At 42.4% G+C, this 12,950-nt stretch overlaps 1 protein-coding gene across 1 annotated transcript in view; it reads left to right on the top strand.

Moving 5' to 3' along the window:
• Window positions 1–12,950, top strand: part of RAB22A (RAB22A, member RAS oncogene family) — a 46,604-nt gene that overhangs the window by 16,250 nt on the left and 17,404 nt on the right. The window lies entirely within an intron of this gene.

Raw genomic sequence — 12,950 nt, 5'->3', positions numbered from 1 at the left:
TTAATCTTTTCCTTGCTTTATATTCTGCCTGCATTTCTGACTTTTCATCTGGGATTATTTACTCCGTTCTGAAGAACACTATTTTGTATTTCTTTTAATATACTCTTCTGGTGCTCAGTTATGTGTTTGAAAATGTCTTAATATCATCTTCTCTTAATTGAGCTTTTATTTAAATATAATAAAAAGTGTAGTTCAATGATTTTTTAGCTTGTACGTGTTGAAGTTGTCAAGATAAAGAACATTTCCATTATCGCTAAAAGCTCCCTTCCTAGTGTATCCACTCTCACCTCACCAACATACCCCTCTTTCTGTGATTTTAAACTTGATATAAATGGAGTCATATATACTCATTTATGCTGCTTTCTTTTACTCAAAATACTCTTTTTCAGATTCATTCATGTTTTGATTTCTGAGTAGTATTCCATTGTGTTAATATACCATGATTTCTTTATCCAACCTCTTATTAATGGATATTTAAATGGAGTGTAGTTTTGAATTGTAATGAATAATGCTGTTATGAATTTGTATACAGTTCTTTTTGTGGACACATACACATGTTACTCTTGTGTACATATACCTGAGGGTGAAATTTCTGGTTAATGTTTATTATTTATCATTGTGTAACAGTACCTTAAGACAGAATGAACATGTATTACCTCACAGTTTTGGGGACTTAGAAATCCAGTTTATAGCTGGGTTAAAGCTCTTGAGTGTCTTCACAACATGGGAACTGTCTTCCTCATAATGAGTAATCACCAGAGCCCAAGATGTAAGCCCCAATGTCTTTATGACCCTATCTGTCCTTTCCTGATAGCCTGTTGATTACAGCATCAGCCCCATTCACAGTGGGAGGATCTGTAGGGCCATCTTGGGTCCTGGCTACCACAGTTGGTGTAAAGGCATATTTAACTCTGTAAGAAACTGCTCTTTTCCAAAATGGTTGCATATTCTTTTTCATTCCCACCAGCAATACATGGAAGGGCCATTTGCTCCACATTTTCGCCCACAGTTATTTTTAATTTTAGCTATTTTGGCAGGTCATAATCATTTTCCAGGTCTATTTTCATTGGATATAGAATTCTTGGTTTTCAGTTATTGTTTTTCAGACCTTTGAAAAAAATATATCCAGTTTTCTTCTGGCTTCATCTGTTTTTATTGAAGTCAGTGTCAGTTGTGTTGCTCTCTTGATAGTGTGTCATTTTTTTCCTCTGAGTGCCTTCAGGATTTCTTGTCTTTGAGTTTCAGCACTTTTTGACATGCGTAGGTGAAGTTTTCATTGGATTTATCCTGTTGGGCTCATAGTATTCTTTGCATCTGTGGTTTGATATTTTTCAATAATTATCTCATCAATATTGCTTTTGCTCCATTTTCTCTTCTCACATTCTCAGACTACTGGTCCTTGTAGTGTAGGTTTGTTTTTTTTCTGTCTCTCATACGCTTTACTGTATTTTCCATCATTTTTCCCCATGCTTCAGTCTAGGTATTTTCTTCTAGTCCTTCATTCATATCTTTAATATATTTTTTTCTAACTAATTCTAATCTGATTGTAAATATATCCATTAAGTTCTTGAGTTCATTGATTACCAAAAGGTTTTGTTTGTTTTTATTTCTTTTTTCTATGCTGAAAATGTTAGGTTTATTTTTTATTTTCTTAAACTGATGAGACATAGTTATTTTAAAGTCCACTTTTAGTGACAATAACAGAGTGGAAAGTGGATGATTATTGGAGTTGGATAATGGATTCTACTTTTGTGTATAAGTGAAACATTTCATAATAAAGTTAAAAAGAAAGCTGTCTGATAAACATTCCCTGGAGCACCTGCATTTCTCTTCATTGTCTTTTAGCTTGATGGTTGGTAACACTGACTTGTCACCTTGCGTACATAGTTTATGTTTTATTGCATTCTAAATATTGTTTAGTGAAGTACTATAAATAATTTGTGGGTCTAATTCAGAGTCAGCAAACCTGCAACCCAGGAGCCAAATCCAGCCATGCCCGTTTATTTACTTATTGTGGCTGTTTATTTACTTATTTACTTACTGTAGTATGGCTGCTTTCATGCTACAGCAGCGACGATGAGAGAGACCTTGACATGCAGACCTACAGATATTTACTGTGTGGCCCCTTTCAGAAAATGTTCTCCAATGCCTGCTCTACATGTTATCCTTCACATACACAAACCCAATCCCCTACCACTAACTTGTGATACTTGTGAGTAAAAATCTAAACTATCTTTTCTAGTTTAGATCTGTGTCCACCCAGTAGTCTAACACCTCATACTGCCTTTACCCTAAACCTGTGTTTACAATCTTTGTGCCTTTTTGTTGTTGTTTTTTTGTTTTTTACTTAGGGTATTGGCTAGACTCTCCAGTACAGTGTAGAAAAAGGAGTGTTAAGAGTGGACAGCCAAAAATGTAAAAATAATAATTAAAATAAAGTGGACTTCCACACCTTGTTCTTAGGTAATTACTAAAATTAAGTAATGACAACCAAAATGTTTGTGAGAATGTGGAGGATTTAGATATTTATACATTTCTTTCGGGAGTATAAAATGTTGGACTTCTTTGGAGGACCCCTCATATTAAGTTAAACATAAACCTACGCTATGACCCAGCAATTCTACCCCTATTTGTTTGCCCAAGAGAAATGAAAATACATTTTTACAAGAAAACTTGTGAAAAAGTGTTTACTACAGTTTTATGCATAATAACCAAAAACTTTAAAAGTCACCCAAATATTTTTCAACCCAAGAATGGGCAGCCTTGGCCTGTGTGTCTCAATAGTTGGGCATTGTTCCTTGTACCAGGAGGTTACTGGAGGTCAGGGCACATGCCAGGCTGTGGGCTTAATCCCTGGTAGGGGGCATGCAGGAGGCAGCCTATCGATGTTGCGCTCTCACATCGATGTTTCTCTCTCCCTGTTCCTTCCTCTCTCTCTAAAAATCAATAACTATTTTTTTAAAAATTATAATCGACAAAGTATGATGTAGTCATATAATGGAATACCACACCACAATAAGAGAGAATTAACTACCAAATACAGCAGTGGGCAAAAGTAGGTATACAGTTGTGAATATGTGAAACAGTTTATTCTTGTATTATTATTTATTCATTATTGTATTATTTCCCATATGAACAACTGTAAACCTACTCTTGCCCACACCTGTATAGATGAATTTCAAAAATACTGTTCAGTGGAAAAAGCTAGAAACAATCGAGTGTTACACGTTTTTGGTTCCACATGCATGTAATCCGAAGACAATCAAAACTGACCCATGATGTAGAAGTCAAAAAGGGCTTGCCTGGGATAGTTCCAAGAATAACTGGAAATGTACACAAGGGGACCTCTGGGACTATGGAAATATTCTTTATCTTCTTTTGGGCAGTAGTTACACTAGAATGTGAAATGTCAGAATGTATTGAACTGAAAACCTACACCGTATACTTTATTTTATGTTAGTTATACTTCAGTAAATGTGTTACTGAAGTGTTAAAGCCCTGTGTTATAAACACTGAAATTATTCCTGGTTTTCAAATGAGAGAACTGAGGCAAAGAGAGGTTAATTGACTTGTCTAGTAATATGCAGTTGGTGGCAAAACTAATAAGCAAAGTTGAACAGTCTGGCTTAAAAGTCTGCACCCTCAGTCAGTATACTGCTCTTGTCTCATACACTGGGGCTCAGCAAGTGTACTTCTAGAACTTTAGCCTACAGATAAACTCACATACTTTCCAAACCATGAGGTTAATAATTGTACAGAGTTAATAATTGCAGTATTGTTGATTAGTGGAGGTCTGATTATATAAATTGTAATGTAGTCATTCAATATAATATGATAAAGGAAAAAACAGCTTGAGAAATGTTATATACTTATGTTGAATGATCTCAGTATAGCATAGAGTAAAAAAAAAATTAAAGATATGTAGTAAATGCTACCATCTGTGTTAAAAAATAAATAAAGGAGAATTCAGGGGAAACTGTATATACATGTGCTTATATAAACCTGAAGTATTTTTGAAAGGAGACGTAAGAAGCTGAAAAGATCCGTTTCCAAGGTGAGGAATTGAATGGCTGGGAGAAAGGGATAGGAGGGGAACACTTCAGTATATATCCATTTTGTACATTTTGGGTAATGAAGCATGTGAATGTATTACCTATTCAAAAAATTAATGAATACAATTATAATTTGGAAATAACTGAAATAGCTCATCACACACACAGTTGCCTGAGCTGACAGAAGCCTGCCTCAGACTTTCAGAACTCTCCCTCCCCTTATACCAGTCAATACCTGGTGCTTGTGTGTGCCAGCCTCAGTGTCTCTTCTTGCTCATCAAACCTACCCCATCTTTCTTCCTTCTTTCCTTTTCTGTCCAGTTCCTGCTGGCTGTCCTTGCCCTCACCGTCCTTAGTATTCCCCAGTTTTTGCCTATCTATCTGTTTTCACTTCCACCCCGTAATGTCCTTAAAAATACAGATCCATCTCCTTCATGAACTGGTTGCTAAGGGCCTGGTGTCTAGCAGAGGGGCTCCAACAGCCTGCTTCCAGAATTCACCTCTAAAACAGGAGTGATAACTTCATCCCTTCCTTCCCTCTCACTTTTAGCTGTCTTTCCATATCATCACCTGTGAGATGACTTTAGATAGTGCACAGATGAACATTTAAATTTCCATTGCTAAGTATTTTGTGGTCTGCTAGGAAAAATAAAACTAGTCCGCAAAACCTGTGGCTTTTTAAATTTTATTAATGTTATTGTTTAGACAAGGCTAAGTTTTTTAAAAAGAGTGATTTTTTTTACAATATTCAGTAGTAAATAATTCAGATGGAACACTGATACAGCAGGCATGGTGCCTGTGGAGCCCTGGCCTTTGGGGAACAGGGCCTCACAGAGAATACACGTTCATCAGTGCTAGAGTGCAGTGGCTTGCTGCCTTTCATCCACTATCTGTCCCTGGATGCCTGGAGACTCTTTTGTGGTCACCTAATTGCACTCACCACTCCACCCCACCCCAATCCTGTCTTGTCCCCATCTGCTCCCTCCTTAACTTCTGGGTTTAGTCAGCCTTGGGCAAACTACGGCCCGTGGGCCGGATCCGGCCCATTTGAAATGAATAAAACTAAAAAAAAAAAAAAAGACCGTACCCTTTTATGTAATGATGTTTACTTTGAATTTATATTAGTTCACACAAACACTCCATCCATGCTTTTGTTCCGGCCCTCCAGTCCAGTTTAAGAACCCATTGTGGCCCTCGAGTCAAAAAGTTTGCCCACCCCTGGTTTAGCTCAAACTTGACCTTTTCACTGAAATCCTCCCTAGTTTATTAGTTTCCTAGTGCTGCTGTAACAAATTATAGCAAATTTAATGGCTCACAGGAACACAGATATATTTTATTAGAGGCCTGGTGCATGAAATTCATGCACTGGAGTGTGGTGGGGGGGTCCCTCAGCCTGACCTGTGCCTTCTCCCAGTCCGGGACCCCTCAGGGCATGTCTGACTGCCGGCAGTCAGACATCCCTCTCAGTCTGGGGTTCTTTCAGTCCAGGACTGTTCGCTCTTTACTGCCCGTCTGCAGCAGAGTCAGGAGAGGCTCCCGCCACTGCCGCTGTGCTCACCAGCTGTGAGCCCGCTTCTAGCTGAGCAGGCTCCCCCTGTGGGAGAGCATTGACCAGCAGGGGGCAGCTCCTGCATTGAGCATCTGCCCCCTGGTGGTCAGTGTGTGTCATAGCGACCAGTTCTACACTAATAAAAGACAAAGATGCTAATTGACCGTACCTTCGCTACACCCCAAGCAACATCCACCAGCCAATCAGAGTGACTATATGCAAATTAACCCAACCAAGATGGCAGCCGGCAGCCACGAAGCTGGAGCAAGCAGGAGGCTTCGTTGCCCGGGCGATGGAGGAAACAAGCTTCCCGCCTGCCCTGAGCCGGCTGTGGCCTCTGCTCATGGCAGCACAGTTTCAATTGTAGAAGACAAATAAATCCCAGATACCTGCTTCCAGCCAGCCTCCACTGGGAGCTTGGGTGGCTGGGGGCTATGGCCAGCCTGCAAACAGCCATAAGCCCCTCCCCCAAGATGGCCACACACTCATGGGGTGAGGGTCCCCGCTGGGGGGCTTGGCCAGCCTGCAAACAGCCATCAGCCCCTCACCCAGACTGGCCACACCCTCATGGGGTGAGGGTCCCTGCTGGGGGGCTTAGCCAGCCTGCAAACAGCCATCACCCCCTCACTCAGGCTGGCCACACCCTCATGGGGTGAGGGTCCCTGCTGGGGGGCTTAACCAGCCTGAAAACAGCCCTCAGCCCCTCACCCAGACCGGCCAGGGACCCCAGCAGGAACCCCCCACCCTGAAGGGGCTGTGGCCAGCCTGCAAATGGGTCTCAGCCCCTCACCCAGGCTAGCCAGGCACCCCAGCAGGACCCCCCACCCTAATCCAGGACACCCTTCAGGGCAAACCAGCTGGCCCCCACCTGTGCACCAGGCCTCTATCCTATATAATAAAAGGGTAATATGCAAATTGACCCTAACAGCAGAACGACTGGGAATGATGGGTCACTATAACACACACTGACCACCAGGGGGCAGATGCTCAATGCAGGAGCTGCCCCCTGGTGGTCAGTGCGCTCCCACAGGGGGAGCTCTGCTCAGCCACAAGCCAGGCTGACGGCTGCCAGTACAGCGGTGGTGGTGGGAGTCTCTCCCACCTCCTCAGCAGCACTAAGGATGTCTGACTGCAGCTTAGGCCTGCTCCCTGCTGGCAAGTGGACATCCCCCCAGGGCTCCCAGGCTGCCAGAGGGATGTCTGACTGCCAGCTTAGGCCCAATCCCCCAGGGAGCGGTCCTAAGCCAGCAGGTGGTCATCCCCTGAGGGGTCCCAGACTGTGAGAGGGCACAGGCCGGGCTGAGGGACCTCCCCCACCCCCACCCCCACCCCACCTCGAGTGCACAAATTTTTGTGTACTGGGCCTCTCGTATAGGATAATAGTGGAAGTCAGAAGTCTGAAATCAGTTTCACTGGCTTAGAGTCAAGATGTTGACTTCAAGCTGCTTCCTTCCAGAGGCTCTGAGGGGAGACTTTGTTTCCTTACCTTTTTTAGCTTCTGGTGGCTCCCTTAGCTAGTGGTCCTTTTATCCATCTTCACAGCACATCATTGCAGTCTCCACTTCCATCTTACATCCCCTTCTCTCTGGCTCTAACTGCCCCTGGGCCCTCTTATAAGGACCCTTGTGATTATATTAGGCCCACTGGATAAATCAGGCTCCTTATCCATCAAAAGATTCTTAGCCTAATAACATCTGCAAGCTTCCTTTTGCCACAGAAGGTAATGTAGCCATAGGTTCTTGGATCGGGGTATGAATGTCTATGGAGGAAGAGCCGTTATTGAGCCTCCTGCACCTGGCATTCCCACTCTCTTGGGTACTAACATTGGGCTTTACCTCTGTGCTCCCACAACTCTGTCTATCGTTTGGTGTCTCATTGAATGTCTGCTACCTGAACAGTCCTCCCACTGTGAGCCTCCCAAGGGCAGGAATGGGGTTGTACTCATCTTGGCTGCCTATGTTCGTGTAGTCAAGTAGAAGGCCACATGTTTGAGGAAGTAGACCAACGAGTGCAGAATGGTGATTGTTGGAAGAACAGTGGAATTCAACCAAAGGCTTCCAGTAAGAAGGTCTAAATGGGTCATGTATAAAAGTAAGAGAAGAGTACCTGATAGTAATGACCACTTAGTCGAGGCAGCTAGTTTCATCATCGGTCCTGTTGATTTTGTTTATGATGTAAAAGGTTATATATTATGTTATTATTGACAAACTTAGGAAAGAGGAGGCTAACTCTTCATTATTAAACATTTACATTTATCTTTACATATATATATTTAAAGAATATAAATATATATATTTATATTTAAAGAAATGTTTTGTGATTTTAAATATTTTCCCCAAAGTTTTAGAATGACAAAAATGTAGAAACTACTAAAGGATGTGCTTGGGATGACCATGAACTTGTGGAGCAAGCCACCTCATCTGTTGTGCAATGCTCTGGTTTGAGTGGGTGGTGACTGATTACTAGGAAGCATTGTGCAGAGTGAGACCTTAACCCTTAGATCTCGTTAGCTTAAGAGATGGTAGAGTTTAAAGGAAGGGTTAAAAATAAGCATGACTGTGGAACCCACATTAAGTAACTGAATCTACGGATCCTCATAAGACTTCTGGTTTTTTGAAGCCACTCTAACATAAGACAGATGTGCCTTTATATTCAGCTAATTCTCACTGAGCACCTGGTAAATTCCTGGCACCACCCTGAATTCTCCTGAAGGCCCCTTGGTGTGTTCAGTAAAGGAACTACTAGATTCCACGTACCTTTTAGCTCCATCTTGGTGTACTCAGTGGTGTTTCTATCAGTGTATATAACCTAGAGATCCAGGCATTGTTTGCATGAGATTTAGAGTTGTTTAGAAGTTTCAATCTTTTCTTAATTTTTAAATGTGCTGAGTTGTTCATCCTTAAAAGGCACCATTTGTCATTTTGGGGATGACAGCATCCCATGTGCCACTCCAAGAAAAGGGCTTGCAGTCAAGAGAGGTCCTAGAATGTGAGGGCAGGGCATACCTTGTTCTGAGAGAGCCAAACAAGTCCACTGTAGTCAAAGAAAATAAATTTTAAAACATTTTGTGGCAAGTACTTTCATTGGGAACACGTACTGTGACCGGAGATCATGACTACTTGGTGTGCATGAAAGTTATATTTTGAGAATGTCATGAAAAATGGAGAAGTCTATGAAAGGCACTCTAGCTTTAGGAAATAATGCTAGTAGGGATTTTAGATTAAAGAGGTAATAAGATCTGCCTAGGCAGAGTGAAGAGCGATGGTTGAGTAGTGAAAAATAAGGTTATCAGACAAGTAAATGGCAGGCTGGAAAATAAAAATGTGTCATTGGGATGGCAGGAAGCCATTGCCCGTTTTTCAGAAAGCAAGATAGGGAAGTTATCATACCCTCCCCATCATTTAACTTGAATGGTAAAGGAGTGATCCTAGAGTTCAAGTGACAGTGGGAGGGAAAAATTGTAGTAGTCTCACTTAAAGATTAGGGTCCAATTTTTGAACTTATATCAGGGGTTGAGGTTCAAGTGTAGATTAAATATAAAATGAAGAACCAGACAGTTCTACAAAATTGGATGCAAGTAACAAAGGACATAAACTGTTGTTGCAGACCAGTTTCAGTTCTGTGGAAAGCAGACCGCATGTACTGATTGCGAACTTGGAATTTGGGACTTTTGTGGGGGTGGGGTGGAAATAAGTAAGCCCTGTCTTTATCACGTTCAGTATGAGGAGGTGGAGAGAGTTTAGATGGTACAGCTAAGCTAAATTCAATCAGATTTAGAATGGTGCTGTCCTCAGCAGATAAAAATGTGAGGCTATGGGAGGGAATTCAAGTGAGTCATTCTGCCCCAGGACTAGCCCAGCGCTCCCTAGGGACCATTTGGAAGAAACAACTGGGCAACACCCTATCTCATATGTGACCCTGCATCCAGGCGGTACCACTACATAGACAAACTGAATCCAAATGTTAAGAAGGATGAAATGGTTTCTACAGGTATGACAGACCAAGATTTCAGAGTCTCAAAAATTAGCAGAGATGTCTATTGCTGTAAGGAGGCTTTGGTGGAGCTCAGTGGTGGGAAAGTGAGGGAGGTGTGGTCATCTCACCATAGCCACCTGGCTGGTTCCTGGAGGTGAGACCTGATTCTACACATGAGCCACCAGCAAAGAAACCCCATCTACTAGCACTGCTTCTTCCTTAGCAAAATCCAAGAGTGATGGAAGGACTGGTAATTCTTCCCTCTAGCTCCTGTGTTTTGCCTATTGCCTACCATAGGGGATAGAACTGATGGTTCAGCAGGCAGGAAAGACTTCCCTGGGTATAGTCAGCCCTGGTCTAGAGGCCACAAAGCCAGCTGCAGTTAGAGAGCCACGGTCACCTCCAATCTCAGCTCTGCCTGCACTTCATAGGTGATGCTCCAAGAAGGGCATAGCCAGAACATCTTAGAGTTGTGAGAGTAAGGACAGCAACACAGCAAATACTCTGTCAGAACTCTAGGATAGCATGGAGGAGGGAGATGAGAAAGAAGTATAGCAAGATCCCTGCCCTCATGGAGCTTACATTTCTCCTGGGTGAGTGAGAGCTTGAACAAATAAATTTAAAAAAAAAAAAAAACATAAATAAGCTGATCAGGCAGTGTAGTAGTGCCCTGAAGACAAAAGGGGTGATGTGTGTATTGCAGAGTGAAGTTGGAGTGGGAAGCTGCCTCATTTGGGTGGACCACACAGCTTTCTGTAATCTTTGGCAATTGACCTGAGACCTAAAGAATGAGGAGCATCTTGCCACAGGAGAACTGGTGGAAACGAATTAAGGAAAAGTCTGTGTGAAGGCAGAAACAGGAACAATTAGAAGGATTTTAGATTGTGGGGAGGTGACTAATTTATGACTACAGTGGCTGTGGCAGGATGTGCTGGGATCATGATCCAGGGGAAGGGTGATGAGTGAATTAAAGAAAAGACATGTCGGATTCAGCTAAAGTCAGAAAAGGAAATCACAGTCAGTGTGAATGGAAATTTGTTTCTTCTTAAGTTGTGAGGGTTGACTGGGGAATATTTTGGAGGATTTAGGGTTTCTAACCTGTATTTTCTCTGCAGAGGCAGAAAGGAGCTTTTGTCCTAAAAAGGAGGGTAGCAGAAAGTGGTAGAGAGTTGAAAAGCAGTCATAAGAATGTGGAATAATTGCTGTATGGGATGAGGGGCCTAAGAGGTGGCCCAGTGGAAATAGGATCATCTCACACTGTCCCACACAGCTATGTGACTTTCCTCAAGCAAAACATCCATCCCCACCCACACTGGGTGGAAGAAGCCAGTGGAGAGGCTGTTTGGGGCTATTCTGGGTGGTTGAGACAGGGCAGACAAGATTCCTGAAGAACTGGCAGTGTGGGTGAATGATGCTGATAATCAAAGGACAAGAAGCCAACAATGTAGACCCAAGAAAACCCAAGTGGAGAGCTTTGGACACAAGAAGACATTGGTGTAGAGAGGAAGGGTGTGTTGAGGTGACCATGGGAGGAGCTGGAAGGATGGCCTGGGGTCAGAGACAGGAAGTTGGGTTTAATCCTTTCAGATACTTTACTTATGTGACAGCTGCCATTCTGTCTTTCCCCTGAGTAATGAATCTGTACTTTCATTGGGGGGGGGGTGGGGGGGGGGAATGGTTGGCAGGTAGGTTGAACTTCAGTGAATTTTAACCATATAATGAAACGTTTCCTTTTAATTGTTGCATATACCTTTCTCAGCCTTTTGTCTACTGAAAGTATATTTCTTCTCTTGTTATTTGCACAACCATAATGGATGTGTTGGATACCTGGGCTCTGTTAATAGGCCTGTATTGGACACCCGTTGTCACTCTTAAATAGAACACCACAGCCATAATTGATGGAGAGTTGAGTTGCAAGCTTTTAGGACTAATTGTAAAGTCTAAACTAAAATGTTTCCTGGAGCTGCCTTAAAAAATAATAATAATAATAATAATATACCTTGTGTAGGTATAGTGCTTTACAACTTACAGAGCACTTTCATGACATCATATCATTTAATTTTTACAATAAACGAGTCTGATTGAATGCTTAGATCTCTGCTGAGAAATCGTGCTGCACGTCCTGATTTAATCATGGTGAGTTGCCAGAAGTTCTCAAAACAATAACCATTTATTGAGCACCTTCTATGCATAAAGCACTTTACTAAGGATACCTAGGGGTACATTTCCAGTAAATAAATATCCAGTAAATAGTACCTATCCAAAAATGTGATCTTGCTTTCTAACGTCCTTTCCCTTCCTCATCACAGTCACTGTTTGGGAGGCTGCTTGCTAAACCATAATTTATATAAATATTGCCAGGAATTCAATTGTAGCAGAATTTAAGTTTTTTAAAACTAAGGATTCTGATACTTAGCTGAGCTCAGTGATTCTTCAGAGAGCCATTCTATCGATTTCATCTTGTACTGTCTTAAAGTTTATGTAGCTATTACACGAATCTCAGAAGTATTTCAAACATCCAGTGTATTTGGAAGTGCTTGAATGGGATGTTCAGGGTATGGTTCCAACAGTGCAGCAGGGCCCTTGGCCCCAAGGGCTTAATATCCAGTAGAAAAGGAGAGACAGTCATCTCCAGGGTCTTTGCTGTTTTGAGCCTGGGGGACAAAGGACTCCCAAGATGGAACTATCTGGGTGCATTGGGGGGTAGAAGATAGTATTAGAGCCAGGCCTAGCACCAGAGCAGGACTAAACCTGTGTCCAGGAGCCCCTAGGGTGTCCAAGCATGTGCTCTGGGCCACCATGGCACCTCAGAGATTTTCCAAAAGGTATGAGACACCCCCCTCCAAATAATAGGATTCCTACTTCATAGGCCCCTGGGCAGAATGGCCCCTCAGAATGAGTGATATGGCCTGCACACCGCCATTCCTTTCCCATCGAAGACTAGGTCAGGCTCAGATGTGGCCCATTGGGTCAGCTGAAGGGCTGTTGTGCTACTGAAACAGAGGTGGTCACCAGGGTGTGGCTTCTTCAGCTATCTTCCTGCTCTTTGAATATTGTCTTACACTAGCTCTCATTTGGCTGTACATATGGCCATGTGGTTTGGGAATGGGAGACCACAAATCCAAATGGCCTAATATTTTTTAATAGAGTACTAAATTCTATTATAGAAAGCTCTTCCATGTTACCATCTTTTAAAATAACAATTTCTGTTCTTTACAAGGGAGAGTATTGTCTGGATTACGAAGTTACACAGAGCTTAGGCAGACAGAAGCCAAAGAACGCTTTCTTTTTTGTGTTGGGCAGATGTGCATAATGCTTTATTTTGACACAGACTATGCAGCCAGTATCTGATCATCTCATAAATACTCCAGAGG

The sequence above is a fragment of the Myotis nattereri genome (genome assembly GCF_964212035.1).
Source record: "Myotis nattereri genome assembly, chromosome: 8".
In the NCBI taxonomy this organism is placed as follows: domain Eukaryota; kingdom Metazoa; phylum Chordata; class Mammalia; order Chiroptera; family Vespertilionidae; genus Myotis; species Myotis nattereri.
This window is presented reverse-complemented; position numbering and strand designations above follow the sequence as displayed.